Here is a 17264-nt window from a genome sequence, read left to right on the forward strand (position 1 = left end):
AGACTTCTTAGGCATGTGCAGATTATAATTTAATTTCCTCTTGAATTTAACAACTTTAAAAGGACTAAAATCAACTGCTGGTTGGAGTTGTGATTGGAGATGCAGAAATTTTCGTGCCTTTCTCTTCTACAGCAGATAATGCTTCAAGTGCAAAGGAGAATGGGGGGCTGTCCTGTAAAGCAATCCACTGCATGTCTGCAACCAGAGTCCTGTTTCAAGCCCTATGGAGTAATGTTTTGGGACACCCTTTTAATCTCACGTATGACCCTCAGCTTTCAAAGAACACAGCTGAGCCTGCTTCATTATCTTGCCAAGTTTGAGTTGGGCGTGCTGTGGTCCACAAGCCCAGAGAGTGGCTTTTCTGCCACTACCCTTATCCCTGATGCTTTTAACCTGGTTTCAGTGTAACACCCTTGTCTGCTTTCTCCTAATAGCTTCGGGCCCCCCTTCACACTAATTTGTATGGGTTAGAAACCCTACAGAGTTAATTTTCTACTTGCTGGAGAGATGTAGTCCTAAATTAACTGAGGCAAGACAGATGGGACTCCGTCAGCCCTGCCAGCTTTTCATATGCCGGCAGCCCATCAAGGGTAGAAACAGTATGTCTGGTGGCTTGCCAGGATGAGGTTGTTAGTGTATTGCCACAGGGTGGCAAGATTCAGGGGATACAGGGAATGAATGACTCCTTAGAAAGATGGGCTGTAGTAGTTAAGGTGTCCACAAAACAGGTAATATGCATGCTCCACTCTTCTCGAGGTTGGGGGGTGGTGCAGCCACACAAGGACCTGCTGCATGGAAGGGAGAGCCTGTGGATTGACTATGACCAGGCACATAGAACTGGTGACATCCTTGAGCATCCCTTAAGCATGTCTGGGCATGGGAGTCCAGGGAGCCTGGAGTTGCCTTGCTCATCACCTGCCTCTGCTCCTCACTGTTGCATCCTGAAGCTCTGGGGGAGCGTGAGCTCTTTCCTTGGAGGTTCTTGAAAGACAAAGGCCAAAGTGCTACAAACCACAACAGCTTCCACTCTAAAAATACCATAAAAGGCTGTGTCCTTAGAAGCTGGGCATAGGAGCAGTTCCCACCCACATTACAGCAGCATGAGTCACCAGGCTATTGCAACTGCTTTCCATGCAGATGCCCTGCTAAAGATGCACTGAGGAACAGAGGGACAGGAACTGTTCCGTAGTGCTGTGGAAGTGGTAAAGAGTTAGGAAGAAGAGGATGACATGCAGGCACATGTGAACTTGACCTTTGCTTTCCTTTTGTTAGGTTTTTGTTTGTTTGTTTGGGGTTTTCTGTTTGTTTTTTGGAACTTCCAGCAAATGCTGTTTGCTGATGATTTGAGCCTAAGGCATTTGCAGCCAAGAGTCTTCTGAATACACAGAAACGCCAGTTTGCTTTTAGGAATCACAGAAATTGCCACATGAATAATATGAAGCTGGAAAACCCCTCTGACATGGAAGTATGTTTTATTTACTCTCTTTAAGCAAAGTTTTTTTTTCTCTCTATCCTCCTCGTCTTCATCTTCTCTGTCATACCTGGAGCAGAAATGGGCTGTGTGTCCTTGTGACAGATGGTGTAAAAGCACGTCTCCCTTACACTGCACGCTGCTCTTCCCCATGCTTTTTATCCAACAAGCAGGTATTAGGGAGTAAATTTGAGTTTGTTTAGGTTTCTTTCCTGAGACTCCACCCACCTGCCCAGGCCCCAGCAAGGCTACAGTTATTGTTTTCCCTTTTCCTTCCCTTCAGCTTGACATCTTGGCTCTCGGGGTTTACCGGAATAAGTTTGTCAGTGAGAAATTCTATAAAAAGCTTCCTTTATTTAGACACCAACCCAGTAATGACATCATGTGGATACGTCTTCCAAGTTCCACCAGGCTGAGCAGACAGAGGGAGGTGGTGGCTGTGAAGCTGAGCCCTGCCTCTTTCCCAGTACACCCCTGTGGTTCTGCTCAGTGGATGTCCTTCAAAATTACTCCAGGCCCCCCAGCACACTTCTGCATCTCCTTTAGGAAACTTTTTGGTGTTATAATATGGTGTGGTGGTCTGGTTGTCTTCCTGCTCATCACTTTCAGGTTAGTCCTCTGAAGTGCTTTTTGGTGGTACTCACCCTGACGTCTCAGGGAAGCAGAAGGCTTGCACACAGTCTCTTCGATGCTACTAAATTTTGCATCAGGCCAATTTCAAATAACTATGAAAGGGAAGCAGGTGGACTAAAGGTATGAATGCCTGCATGGACAGGCATAAAGAAGTGGGAGTGGGCATGTATGAGATGTACTGCTTATTTTATGGTGGAGAGAAGGAGGCCTCTGGGGGGGGCAGCAGGGTAAGAGTTGACCACCAAAGTAATGGATTATCAAAATTAGTTTGTGTGTGATTTCTTGAAAAAGTATTGTTTTGAGTGTTTCTGAATGGAGGAAAGGCACATGATTGTTAAGGGTTACAAAGTAGTGACTGTGGCCTGGACAAGGTTTCTGTACCTTCTGGAAAAGTTATTCCTGGATTTCATCTACATCTTTGGAGGAGAAGGCATGCTATGGTGTACTAAGCTTCCCTTGTACATGCTTAGTTTGTTAAAATGTTATCACAGGCATTTCCTTATCTACCTGCAGTAATTCCTGGGTATTTTTCTTTATGATCGGTTAACCAGAGCTTATTTAACCAATGAAAAAGTATAATGGTCTCTGCTGGGGAGCATTTAACTGACCTTCCTTAATTCTGCTTATCTGGCTGTTGAAGGAAGCCATAAGGTTGCTGTACATCATGGCTTATTGCCCTTTAGAACTGGGAGATTTTGGGCAGCACACTAACCACTTCTGTCTGTTTATAATGCAGATTTTTCCAGTCCTACCTAGGGTCTGGGTGAAATGAGAGGCAGTTTCCAGCCCTGTGCCCTCTGCACTGCTGCTCTATTTGTTGATGTTTTCTCCTTCCCATGTTCACCACCTCGATACTCTGAAGTATTAAAAAATAAAAATAAATCCATATTGCACAAATACTCTGCAACTTGGTATGGGGGGGCCAAAATACTTTGTTCTCTTTAGCAAGTTATTTTGTGAAGTTAGGTGGTGCTAGAAGAAAATACAGATTTGCAGGTGCCAGTTTCTGACAGTATCTTTCCTTTAGGTAGTACAGAAAAGTGGGATCTTTGAGGGATCAAACAAGGTCTTTTCCTGAAGTTTCTTGCTGTGTTCCCTGGCAAAAAAATCCAGTGTTCAAAATATAACCTTAATTAAAAAACAAACAAATATGTTTTTACCATTGGGAAGTGACATCTGATAATGTTTTCTCTAAAGAAGGGGTGTGGCGATTGGGTATTTTTAGCTGCAGCTATTCTCAAGTTGTTTTGTGACCTTCTGCTAATAATACATTTCTTTAACACTTTCTTTAGAATTTTTGTAGTTCCAGAAGATTTTTCAGACAAAGATGGGGGGAGGAGAAGAAGGAGGAGCAGCCCACAGGCAGTAGAACTATTGAAATCTGTTTTCTGTTGGATTTTGGTGCCTAAAAGGGTGCGATGTTAGAGTTGGGTGCATCTTGTGAGGAACCTTTCCCAGGTGAGACGGGTGGCTTATGCTTCAGCTTTTCCTCTGTCCTGTGAGCAACTGTGAAATTGCCACTGCCTGCTTCTTAAAAGTAGTTGAAAACGAGATCAAAAAAGTGAATTGGGATAAGTTTTTATAGTTGAAAGAGGAAAGCTTGGATAGAGGAATGATGTGCTAATGGAGAGGCTGTAGTCCAGGAATCCCATGGGAAGGCAAGTGTAAGGAACGGCAGTTTAAATTTCAGGTCTTTGTGGTTTGGGCTGTGGCTGACTGTCTGGAGGCTCTTAGGATTTACCTGCAGATGTTGTCTCTGAGATAAGAGAGCCAATAAATTCCTGTGTGAAACCTGAAAGTCCTGAGTCTGATGGGCTTCTCCTCACCTGTTGTTGATAGACTGAAAAGCCAGCATAGATCCTGAGAGTAAAGAAGCTGGTCCTGGGCTTTTGAGAACATCAAAGAGGCCATGAAAAAGCTTCTCAAAGAGAAGTGTTATGAAAAGCAGGAGAGTCTTTTTAGTTTGGGTTGCTGATGCTGTCTGTCTGTCTCTTGGTGATTGGCTTTCCAAAGTGAACAGCATAGTTAGGTGTTTCCCCAAGCTTGCCTCTGATGGCACTGTGGGAGGAAAGCAATTAAGCCAAGTGTAAACAATAAGGACACACGGCACAGGGCAAGAGAGCAGGAGTAAGATAGGCAAGAGGTGTCCGTGCTGGGTCTGTGGTGCACTGCTCCATCACAGTGGGCATCAGGGAAGTTGAACCTGGTGATGGGGCTGGAGAGGTGTTTGGCGTAGGCTGAACCTGAGGAAGGGACAAGGAAGGTGTTTTAAGTTGTTGTTTACTTGTTTCTATATATTTTATTTTTCAGAACCCAGATCAGTTATCAGTGTTTTCTGCTAATTGTCAATAAATGAAATGAAATTAAGGAAACATTCCCTGAGCTGAGGCTGTTTTGCTTTCCAGCAAATCCTTTCATGCTGCGGTGCCTTTTTAATGACCTCAGGCACTGTGACAGACCAACCTACTGAAGGTGTTGACACTGCATGTGGTCACTGGTCCAGCCTTGAGACAGAAAAAAAAAAAAAGGCTTGCTGCTCTGCAAAAAAATGAGCCCACATCCTGCAGCTGCTGGCTGGGGACAGTGGCTTTGGGGGTGTTTGCAAGCCCCACACTGCTCTGGGGCTGGGCAGGACTTGCACCAGTAAAGGGGATTTTGCTTGAAAGGGGTTATGGATCATTCAACATTAGAAACTTGCCAAAGTGGCCTTATTGCTTCCCCCCTTCTCTCCTCCCCTTATTTTTGGACCAAGACATTACTTATTTATTTTGAAGCTCATATTTTAGAACTGTCTTCAGGAGAGCCTTGTGCCAAAGTGATGGCCAGAGATAAGACCTGACCTTTCTGAATGAGACCTCCTGGGAGCTTTCATCAGGAAAGAGTGCAGGGCTGGTGCTGAGCTCCTGCAGGAACCTGTTGTCTGTGACACCACATTTTCCCTTGTGTCTATTTGGGGCATAAAATGGTTATCTGGGTATTGCTTTTGTTGCAGAGAATCCCTGCATGTATAAGAAAGCTGTTTGGGCTTAGCAATGACTGTCATGGGCAGATTTCAGTCAGGAGTCCGCAAGGTATCAGCTTGGGGTGCTGTAGTTGAACGTTTCATATCTTGAATAATACTTAAACTTTTGGTGCCCTTCTTAGGTTTAGGACCTGACACTTGTTTCTCTGGTTGCTTAAAAAAAGATTAAATTAAAAATAAAAAGTGACTAAGTATTGCTTTTTTGGGAACTGTGAGCCTGGTACCCTGTTTTCATGTGACACCTCTATTTAATTCTTTATCATTGCTCATTAGCAGAAATGCCATGGGCTTAGTGCCTGATGAGAGAGTGTTTCTTTTGGTTGCTGAGTAAAGGAGCAACATCAGCAAGAGTGGAAGCTTCATTTGGGTGATTTGGGGATGAAACGTGGTGATAAGAGATCTGGCAGGAAGGAAATGCAGTGTGTGGTGAGAAGGGCAGATTCTCAGAGTATCATACTTGGAGTGTAGTACAGCAGATACTCAGAGTGCACAGAGTATCTTCTAGAGATGGTTTGCAGCTGGAAAACACAGGCAGCCACTTGAAGCCAGGTCAGTGGTGCAGAACTGACCGGGTCTCTTCAAGCCATGCTGCTGGAACGTGGTCTCCTTCTCAGGACCTGTAAGGTGATGGAGCCAGTACTGGAGTGTGCAGTCCCCAGCAGGGCTGGGAAGGGGAGGACCAGGCTGTGCCTGGGTCCAGGCTGGATTTCCTGGGTGGGCTCTGAAGGGCCTCTGTCTCAAATCACCCCCTGCTGCTTATTGTTGGGAGTGAGCCTGTTACTCTGCTGAAAACCCTTCCAAAACAGGGAGGGCAGAAACAATCTGGGAAAGCAAATATTTTCTGATAACGGTGAGCAACAGTACAAGCTTTTGTTTGTAGTCAATGGAAGGAAGTGGGAGAAACATGTAATAGCTCTAGGGCAGCACAGGCTTTACTGCTGCAAAAGAGATTTAGTGCATAGACTCATCTAGCAGGTCCTAGGAGAGGAGATATCCATAACGAGAGGCTGCTTGGAATGGGTGGGAGAGGCAAAGCTTTTGTTTTGCTGCAGCTGTGCACCTGTGTGAAGCAGATGCTAAAGAAAGGTCTGTGACCAGTGAGCCAAGATGGGAATCCAGGTCCAGGCTTACGTGGCAAATGGGAACTGGGGAGTTGAACTCCTTGGTTTGTACTCAGGACAAAACTTAAGCAACTGTGCTTTAAATTAAAGGGAGAACTCACAGAGGCCCTTCTCTACTCAACTGACAGTGATGATAAAGAGTGAACCAGCTCTGATCTCTGTTCTCTGGAAAGATTCTTCCTATGTAAAGACTCGAGGTTGTGTAAAAAGCAATGCAAAAAGCTCCCCTGCATTTGCTATTCAATTTTGAAGTTTTGTCTGAAGTCCTGCAGGCGTGTTCTAACTCAAGCAGGGATCTTACTCTTTGTGTTGGACCCATTCTTTATGTCAGGAAAAAAAGTGCCTTTCCTATCAAAAGGCACTCCACTACCCTCAGATGCTTATTTATTGGCAACTTCCCTTTTCCAAGCTTTTTTGCACAGTGCAGAGTTCAGCTATCCTTTAGTAGGATGCATTCAACTCTCCCAGGTTTTGATTTTTGAACAGGAAGATTCATTTCCCAAGCTGCTGAGGAAATGATCATTCTGCTTGAAAATGCCTTTTGTAGCAGTTAACTGAAATTTTTTATTTATAAGGGAACTGTTTTAAGTGAACTGTCTAGTTGTTGCTTTGTTGGGTGAACATTAAAACATTTTTAAGACAAATGTATCATTCCAGTTCAGAATAGTTTTGGGTTTTTTTCTTTAGCTGAGCATGTCTTCAGCTAAGACTGCATCTTGAAATGAAGGTGACACTTGAGTTGTGTTTGGTTATTTCCTGGGGAGAACATAATTTCCTGCTGCTTTTCTGGACAGCCTTACATGGCTCTCCATCGTACCAAATGCTTGTCTTTATATCACTGTCACAAGTTCTCATGTACTTAAACTTCTCCCTCTGCTTTTTATCTTGTCCAAGAAGAGGTTTTTTAACTTTTTAACTGTAACTTTCCCAAAGCAAGCTCCAGCTTTCACTGGAGAAACCCTTCTCAATCATGTCCGTTAATAGACTTGAGCCTGCTGTGGTCCCCTTTGACTTGTTTTTATCCCACTTCCATTGCAGTCCATTATGCAGATCAGAAATGCTGAGGACATGCAAAACAGTAAATGTAGGTAATCCACTGTGGTTCTGAGCATGGGTTTTTCTGGAGTTCCTTGTGTTGCTTCCACAAGCATGTTTGATTAAAGGTGCTGCTGAATGCCTCTGTAAAATCTAGAAATGCAAATATGGCATCTAGTTTGATGTCTGCTCATGTCACCTGGCTCTCTCAGTTGTACATCCCCTTGGGTCCTGGGCTTCACGGTGGCAGGCACCTGCAGATTCAGGTTCACGCTGGACCTGCTTGGGGCTCTCCATGCACCACATGGAGCTGGATTCCAAACAGGGGGCTGGCTCAGGCCATTCATTTTGCTGCTCTTTCACCTCTGATTCCTTTATGGTGTTAAATAAGGATTGAGCCAGATAATGTTCTCAGGGTAGTGTTCTCCCCTCATAAACAAAGCTGAATTCATGCCTCCCCATGATGATCACAACATCACAGGTGGTTTCCAAGCCAGGGGTGAGGAGGACACTGAGCTGGCAAATCTGAATTTGTGGTTCACACTGATTTGAGGTGCCCTAGGGATGCTAGTGGTATACACTATTACGTGGTGGTACATGCCACGAAGTGTGGCAGTGTTCTGCCATCTCCCTGATGGAGGCGTGCATTCTGGGGGCTTGACCTCGCTGCTGAGGGTTGGGGGAAAGCACTGCCATTGTGGTAAAGCCTGTGGGATGGCAGTGTGGTGATGTCAGCAATCCTTGCCAAGCCTGCAGGGTGGTGTTTAGCTAATTAGGAAATTTCTCAAGTGCTGAAGGTATGTTTGCAAGCAAAAAAGTGGTGTTGGGGTCTTTGGGGTGAACATGGGGCTGGTGGAGGAGGAGATAAGACTCATTTTATCCCCCAAGCTCACATGCAGGGGCACCAACTGTTTACATCCCTGCATGGGGGACGTGCAAGGCATTGCTCTGGGACCGGGCACTCCCAGCTGCAGTCACAGAGAGATGTGTGCCACGCTTGCATGGGGTTGTGGTTAGCTGGGGGTGGGTCAGGCCACAGTTTCAGGAGCACTGGTTTGGCTGTGCTGATGATAGGGAGCTGATGCTGTTTAGCCCTTGTCACACTGCCTGGCATGGCACCTCACCAGCTGCCTGCTACCAGTGTTAGGGCTTTGCCAGGGACTGGGAAGTTTGCATCTTCTTCCACACTTAACTCTTACCAGCATCCAGCACCAACCTGCCCAGCTGTGTTTTCACCAATCCCCTGAGCATCAATTCGTTGAACTGATAACTTCAGTACAGAAGCTTTTGCTGCAGTAATATGGCTTACTCCAAAACATTGGTACCGTTTAATTTTCCCTGGCTGGGAAATTGCTTGTCTATCTTTCAACCCCAGTGGCAGGTCTAGTTTTACACTGACCACAGTAAAGTGGTAACAGCCAAACACAGTGTGAATTGTAAAATGTATTTTGGAGCCCTGACCAAATGACACAGGTGTTGATTTCAACATTATTAAAAGAACCCGAGAATCTTTGAGTTATTTTTATATTGACTTGTAAGCTGGCAAGCTGCTTTTAACAGGGTGTCCTACCTGACCATTTCGTAAGCTGAAATATTACCTCTGCCTTAAGTCTTCACTTCAGTTGGATTTTATGAACATGTTTTCCACTAAGAGAAGAGGGGAGGACTTCTTATGTGAAAAATTTCCTGAAAGGCGAGACAACCATAATGAGAGGAGAGAACTGGTAACAAAAGATGTGGAGGAGGCTGAGGTACTCAACAATTCCTTTGCCTTGGTCTTCACTGGCAGTCGGGCTTCCCACATCTCTCAACTCCCTGAACCTCCAGGGGGAGATTGGGGGAGTGAAGTCCCTCATACTGTAAGCAAAGAGCAGGTTGGAGACCACCTGATGGAAGTGATTAGGCACGAGTCTGTGGGGCCTGATGAGATGCATCTCAGGATCCGTAAGGAACCGGCTGATGTGATTGGCAGGCCACTGTCCATCGTGTTTGAAAAGTCACGGTGGTCAGGCAAAGTCCATGGTGACTGGAAAAAAGGGAAACATCACTCCTATTTTTAAGAAGGGTAGAAAGGAGCACCCTGGGAACTACAGACCAATGAGCCTCACCTCTGTGGCTGGAAAGATCATGGAAGAGATCCTCATGGAAGCAATGTTAAGGCACTTGCAAGACAAGAAGGTGATCCAAGACTGCCAGCATGTAGTTCAAGGCTGTAAAAAAGTTTTAGGAGACATTTTCTCAGTCCTTTCTGGTGTCGGATCAAATACTTCTTATTTCTCTGAAGTTTTCTATTGTTGGATACGCTTGCATGAGGCTTTGGTAGAAAAGAAGTTAACAAAAGTTCGCCCATTAGCATCCAGAGATGCTGTTGGAAAGTAATGCAAGTCCAGGGGACTGCCAGCAAAATGATCAGGGAGTGTCCTCTGCAGAGGCTGCCAAATACAAATAATTTACTGCAAGGGTTCTGTATTTGGAGGCAGTGTGAGCTGATTAAACTCGTTAAAATGATTGAAGGAATGAGGGTGGTACTCAGAGAATGTAATTTAAAACATATTTTCCTAGGGGCTGGGCATTAGTCTGCGTCAGCCTAATGGCTGAAGCTGCCTCCCCTCCTAAAAATGGGGTGCAGCCGGGGGCTCTGGCAAGCAGTGCAAGACCAACATGGTCAGCATAGGAGCATACATCTCACTTTAACTCAGCTTAGATATCTATAAGTCATTTCCCTTAATAGTTATTTTGGACAAGTTTTTCATGGACAAGCTGCATCTTATTCGTAGATTTTTAACTTCCTACTCCTTTATTTCATCGGATGTCCCAGTGACTTTATATAATGGTACATTTGTTATTTGTATGTGTTTTAAAAAAGGTGCTGCCTGTCTGTGCCAAAGAGAGCACAGGTTGCTGGCAGCATGATAACTTATGTTTGCATCCTTGTTCTTTGGGTTTTGGCTAGGGACCATCGTTAGCTCCACTGTGCCCAGGGTGACATCTTGGGTATCAGCCAGGACACGTGTCCTCACCCTGCTGCTTCGGGCACGTGTTAGGTTTGGGTGGCCTCTAGCTGACAGTGCCTGCCAAGCTAAAACCAGGAAAAGTTTTAAATAGCAAAAGAAGCCTTTAGCTTACCCAAAATTGCCAAGTATAGCTGGAGGCAAGGATGACAGTGGGGATGGTAAAAAGGAAAAGTATTGTGTCCCTTGGTGTTGCTACATTTACCAAAAGGAATAAAATGCAGTATTTTAAGAGGAATGCATGTCCAGTGGAGAATGACCATCATTGTAGCATCCTTTAGTTTATAGTTAAAGAGAAGTAAACTGCTCTTACAGTCTTAAGCAAACAGAAGAAGCCAGCTCCTAAGCACTGTGTTTATATAGTTCCTTTCCAGGTCAGTGCATCACCCGAAAAAAGAGGTTTTTTTTTGTTTTCCCTCTGGCTTTTTTTTGGCCTTTTTATAGCCACTGGAATGGAAAAAGGAGGGAGTGCAGAGAGAAAATTAATCTTCAATTCTCAAAGCAGCATGTGGACTTTTGCATTCTTCAGTTTACTTCTTTTTTTAAAATGAAAAATTATTTAAATAATGATGCTTTAAAAAAATAATTAATGCATCTTGGGATTTTTGTGCGGTCTTCCATTTGGCTTTTTTTGCTGTTGTTGTATGTAGAAGATGAGTTCATGTTAAAAAGAGCTTAAAAAGTGTTTGGATGCTCTTTTATTCCCTGTGAGGTCTAAAAATAGAAGCTGACAAAGAATTGCTTATAGACTCACTACTCTGCTCGGAGGGTTTAGCTTATGTCTAAAGCTGCATGTTCTGACATTGCAACAGCTGAGCTGTGCAGAAGCACTAAGGCTGGGCTTACTGAGCGTAAGCAGGGAGGAGAGCAAATCCCTGTATTAGCCCTCTTGCTTCTCTCCTCTCATCTCCATCCTTGGGTGGAAGATCTTAACCTGACTGCCAAGGCACAGCACCAAAAACGTGTGTGAAAATGAGAGTGAGATGTAAGTACTGGGAGCACAGGAAGAAGGATGGTGGGGAGAGGGTTCAGATTTTATTTACTCTCAGTGCTACCATCACGCTGGTTGTGATGAGTGGATGGGATGGCATGTAATTGCAATCTTACGTGGTTTTAGTCATTTCTATAACTAGAAGACTTGGCCAATGTATTTGGTTTTCTTGATACTGCCATAGTCTAGTGGCAAAGTATCATTATCTTGTGACCACAGCTTACCATTGTACTGTAAAAACTTGGTGCAAATTGGGAGAACAGAGGGAAATGTGTGTAATCTGCATTATAATGCATTTAAGCCACATTATAACCTACTCAGTGATCACTTACATAAAATGTAATCTGTGTTATGGGTTGTTTGTTTTTAAAGGTAGCCACCTCTAGATAGAAAGAGTGCAAGGTCTTCTGCATCTGGGGTCTCCAAGTTGTTGTATCTGGGTGCTGGAGGGGTGACAGCAGGGAAATTCAGCACAGGACTACCCAGGAATGTGGGGATAGCTCCATTCACAGGTGCTTGTGTGGGAATTTGGAGGAGAGATGGCATTGTTGAAGTGGCTGCTCATGACAGTGAGCTGTGCTTCCTCTCCCAGTGCTTGCTGGTTGCAAACGGAGCATCGTGCTTTGGGGTGATGTCTGGAGTTCTCACTTGTGAAACTAGTACTTTGCTTCTCTGAATTGCTGAAAGTGAGAACTAAAACCTTGGAGTTTTTTATAAACAATAGCTGTATGTTGGGCTCTGGTGTCCTTTGAACTGTTAGCTGTTTGGATGTATCAGGTAGGAGCTGCAAGGGCTGGTAAGTGGCTCAGGTGGCACGACCAGTGCCAACTCTTCTGCCATGTGAGTCAGTGATGTTGTATTGATGATCTTAACCTGACCAAAGTCCACAGGAATGGCCTGGCCCCTCCACTGCAGCCCTTCTTGGTGGCAACATGCTCTTAGATCAGCTGAAGTTGGGTGTAATACTGTGCCTTTGACTTAGGCTGGGGGCATATTCTGCTTGCTGAGTTGCCAGGACAGCGTGCCTGCTGGTACAAAGGTGTGCTGGATTCTCAGACCTGCAGAGGAAGCCCCTCTATCCCTTGGCACTCAACCAGGCCAGAAAATGGCCAGGAAAACCACACCAGGGGTTTTTTTTGCAATGCAGATGAGCATAGTTTACCTTCTGCCATTGGGTCCCCTGTTGTTACAGGCTGTTCCCTCCCCACCAGGCTCTTTCTGCCTGCTCCAGTGGGACCTGCCTTTTCCTCCATGTGGAAAGAACCCTGTTCTGGTAAAGGATCGAGCCTTCATCATGCCTGTAAAACTTACTAACTTCTTATTTCCTTTGCAGTGAGCCTGGGGGACAAGAGAACACGCGTGTGGATTGCCTCCTGCCTTGCCTTTTCTCCCAGCCACCTACAGTGAGGTCTCACATGCCAGAGAAGCGGAGGGTGGAGGAGAGCCACTGCACAGAGTTGGGGCAGCACAAGTGAGCTGAAGGGCATCTGACCAGTGCACTGTGGCTGCTGGGGGTCCTCACCACCCCACAGCAGGGACAGCTGGCTCCTGCCAGGTAGATGCCCGCAGGGGAGTGGACAACTCCAGCTGAGCTGATGCATCTCGGCACCTGATACAACGCTCAGGTAAGGGAGCTTGGAGCTGGGCTGTATTTTCATCCTGTCTTCTCTGAACTCACAAACTGGCTCTGGAGCAGATGAGAATCACCCTGAGAGCCATTGTGTGCTGTGGATACACATGCTAATAAATCAGCAGGATCTCATCTGCAGTGATGCTGAATCCCCTGATTTGTTGGGATATTGCTGATGGCATCAAAGTGAGTTGCAGTTCTCCCTTGGGTGTTCCCAGTACCTCTGCTGTAGGAGGTGACCGTGTTTTTATCCAGCACAGCATCCTGTGCAGTTTCAGATACAGTGCAAGTTTACTAGGACAGGAGCTCATTTGAATTTTATGTAACACATCTGTGATTCATCTAAAGTGATCTATGTGCAGTCATTTTCCAAGACTCCAAGACAGTTAAAACATAAACCTCCCTGCAATTCAGCTAGTGTTCCTTATACTCTTCAAACAAACAAAAAAGCTTGCTTGTGTGCTCTTGGATTGTAGTCAAGGAAATAAACATGCAAACAGGATGTCCTGTATCTTGGTTCATCCTGCTTGATAGTAATTTCATTCCTGAAGTCATAATTCACTTTGTGAGTGCAGGTCTTGATTTCCGTTCCAGTAGCAGGGTTCTAGCGTGTGCCAGGTGTGGGCTAAGGTTGGTGATGCACAGACCAGTGATATGTTGTTTTGAAACCAGTGCCTGGCCAGGATGTTTGCAGTCTGGGTTTGTTAGTGAAAGAGGGGCTGCAGATGGGGATCAGCAGACATGCTCGATGCAAGCACATTGAGTGTGTTGTCCATTTTGGAATAGAAATTGGGTTTCTAGTAAAAAAAATACTGCAGCAGCAGCAACACTGCAACACTGGAGGTGGAGATGCTGGTCAATGTTGTACCAAGACCTCAGGAGCAGCTTGACTTTCATGTGGGGGCTGGTTCTCATGAAGCAGAAGCTCTGCCTGCAGTCAGGAGCCTGTGGCCATCACTTCCCCCTCATCTTGTCACCTCTGGGGCACAGGGCACACAGCCATGCATGCCAGTGCCTGTCTGCAACAGCCCACAGCCCCTCCTGGATGTCTTGGGAAGTTCTAGGGTTTCCTCGGGCCATGGTGATGCAGTTGAAGCAGTCCAAAAGCCGTGCTCATTTTGGCTGTGCTTGGTAGGTACGTGCAGTGGTGTAACCCCACAGCTTTGCTTCTGAAAGGCTTTAAGCGTGTGGGAGAAGAGCCTCTGGTGACAGCCGCCCTTGGCTTGCAGCTGCTGACTGTGCCCAGTAAATTTTACCAGGCAACCAGGATGGGCAGTTTGCTCCAAGCCATGAGTCTGTGTGGTTTGAAGGGTGTCGAGGTGCATTTCATGCGCTTAAAAAAACCACGATAGGGATTTTTAGCCCCTTGTACTGCTTTGCATGCCCAGGTTTATTCCATGACGTGCAAGTGCACAAGTCACCTTACAACTAATACTGGCTTTAGAAGTGAAAGCAGTGCTTTGCTGGGAAGTGTTGCAGACTGCAGTTGTGTCATTAGAGGGTCTCACCTCTTAGCAGATGTTGTATAAGCATTTTCATTTGCATAGATGCATAAACCTTTCCTTTAAAACTATTCTCTAAAGGAAAAATTGTAGGCTTATAACATAGATGGCTAAAGACATAAAATGCTGTGTTAAAATGTTCTTTTAAAATAGAACATGAAACAGGAACAGCGACTTGTTGAGTTTCAGCAATGGTGGATGTGGTTGTAGTAAGTATATACCTTTTTTACTTTATTCCACAGCAGTAGTTTCAGTCTGATAGAGGCCAGAATGATGGTGAAGTACAGTGTATCAAAATGTGCTTTTTTTTTCTTCTAGCAGCACTCTCTATTTAAAGTTAAATGGGCACATTCAGAATGTGAACACACGTTCACCTAAAACCATTTCTCCTTTTTCAATGATCTCCTGCCAGAAAACCAAAAGAGATAGTCTTAATCTTAAATAGCTTGAGTAAATGCTGTTTTACAATACAAAAAATTCAAAAATTGGATTCCAGAATATCCTCAAATCCAGCCCAAGATTGAGAACATGTTGCTATGCTATGCTTCCTAAAAAGAGATTTCACTGATATTTTCATTTCCAAAAGCCCTTCTGCCAAGTGACACTTGATGCAAGTACTGGCAGGGCAATTGTTAGTGGATTTATAAGCATGAGAGATAGAGTCATGACTGGGGGTAACAGGGGACATGTGTGTGTGTCCTGGGCTGTGTCACAGAGAGCACTGTTGCTGGGCCATGGGAAAAGTTTGGTTCTTCATCTGGGCAATGAGCAGGGTTGCAGCAATGGCCTGGGTGACTGCTGGGCAGAGGTTCCCATGCTCCCAGCCAGGCTGGTCCCACTGGGTACCACCTCATGTGGGGCAACGGGAGCTCGGCAGATTTGACTGGAAAAATATGGGGAAGGTTATAACAGTAAATCTGCTTTGTGGAGAACATACACCAAGTCTTGGATTTTTGATGCAGACACCTTCTTTCCACTGCCAATATTTGAGATCCCAGCTGGTGAATTAATTTCAGGAAAGTTGTTTTCATCCAAAAATTTGGTATTTTGTTTCAGGTTTACCGATAGTGTTTAATGCAGGTAGGTAGTAATATGCATTTTCATTAAACATCTTTAGGCTTACTCTTGCTGAGATTAATTTTTACTTCCTTAAATTGTAAACTGGAAGCTGCAAGTTTTAGTGTGAGATGACAGATTGTGGGTGTTTTCAATTTGTCCTTTTTAAAAGGAACTACTTGATAACTTTGTTTCCCAGTTGAATTTAAGTGTGCATGGCTTGGAGCTTTCTGTTGCTGATGTCCCAGTAAATTTATGTAATACCATTGTCGCATTGTTCACATTTTCTTACCATTCCTGTTCATAGCAGCTTCATCTTGTGTGTTTGTTGTGGAAAAAAAATCTGTTTGCTAGGAAAATACCGTACTGGTGGGAGAAAATTGGGTGTCAGGCTTGAGAAAATAATTTGAGTGGTATTACAAAAAAAAAAGAAAGTATGCAGTCATATATAGGTATATGGAGAAGCATGGCAGGTACAGCCTGCTTCTTTTTGTGGGAAGCCTGTTTATATCAAGGAAAAAAATTATGTGTTTCCTCAAACACTTCAGAAAACAAAATGTCTCAGTAGTTTCCATGTACACAAGGTGTCATTTTCCTCAAGCAAATGCTATATAACTTCATGGAGTCAAACTACTCTGGAGTTTGAGTATGTGCAGAATGAAAAAAAAAAATCCATATTCAATATAGACTATTGCAGAGCTAAGCTATATTCTGTTCCCTCTCTAGAGTACTTTGAAAATCACCTAGCTGAGCACAGCACTGTCTCTGTACTCCACAAAGCAGCAGTATTGTGATCAGATGAGGCTGGTGCAACCACTTGCCATCTCCATCCTTCCCGCTGCCATCAACCATTTTCTCTGCTTTCAAGTTTTTTCCTAAATTAGGACTTTTGTACTGTTATAGTAGAAAGAGAAAACAAATATGCATACTCCAGGCATGAGATGCAAAACTGGCTCATTTGCACCAGTCTGGTGTTTCTGGCTGCAGAGAGGCTTTTGCAGAGGTGGATGCCAAAATATATGTGTTCTTGCTGCTCTCCAAGTTGCTCTTCCTTTGGTTATTCTATTACAGAGTGTGGTCATAGATGTTCAGAATAGCTTTCACTTTGTAAACATCTTGAAAAATTTCCCGTTTAATTTGACGTACAGTTTATTTTTTCCCTGCAGCCTGCAGAATATTTGTATTTTTAGCAGCACATAAAGGACATCATTTGAATTTTGTGGCCCCATAAGAACCAAAAAAACAGTGTCAGAAGTGGGGGAGTGGAATTGCCTTTGAGTTAAACTTCACAGGAGAAGGAGGAGATGCAGATATATCAGATGACACTGTGAGACAGTTACTCAAATCTTGCTACTTTGAAAAATTAAGCTGTGATTAAAATGTATTGAGCAAAGTTCATGCTTGAAGTAAGAACTTGGAAAAATAAAAGAACAAAATACACTTTAATATTTCCATCCTTGCTCTGTTTTGATTGTCAGTAATGGGGAAAGATACACCCATTCCTGTCATGAATTTGAAGAATTTGCTTTTTTCCAGTGTCTGTACAAATTAGTGTCAAGTGGTGCCATGCCTGTGCTGTTGGCTGATAATAGGTTACTGAAGAGCTGTCCTGATAGCCCTGATTATATTGCATGTGGTATAATATTTCTATCACACTGCTGGCAACTGCTTCCAAAATGAAGAATGAGGGAAAGATGGATGTCCCAGCCATCTCCATCATGCCTGAAAGATGTGGCAACAAGCAGGTTGCATTAAGGAGTTGTTAAGATGAGACAAATAATCTCTTGCAGAT

The 17264-nt window shown here is 44.3% G+C and overlaps 1 protein-coding gene across 5 annotated transcripts in view; it reads left to right on the plus strand.

Moving 5' to 3' along the window:
* The window catches only part of LOC127478516 (USP6 N-terminal-like protein), a 77881-nt gene that overhangs the window by 32519 nt on the left and 28098 nt on the right, over nt 1-17264 (plus strand). For 2 of the 5 annotated variants that reach the window (XM_051804346.1, XM_051804345.1), the window contains one exon: nt 12618-12909. The exons of 2 other annotated variants lie outside the window; for them this stretch is intronic. The gene's annotated coding sequence lies outside the window, so the exon portion shown is untranslated. Of the gene's footprint in view, nt 1-1526; nt 2081-12617; nt 12910-17264 lie in introns of those variants that run through there. One more of the 5 variants, XM_051804348.1, reaches the window with a different exon arrangement.

This window comes from Manacus candei, unplaced genomic scaffold, assembly GCF_025592945.1.
Source record: "Manacus candei isolate 608988 ecotype Guabito, Panama unplaced genomic scaffold, ASM2559294v1 h1tg000060l, whole genome shotgun sequence".
Lineage (NCBI taxonomy): Eukaryota > Metazoa > Chordata > Aves > Passeriformes > Pipridae > Manacus > Manacus candei.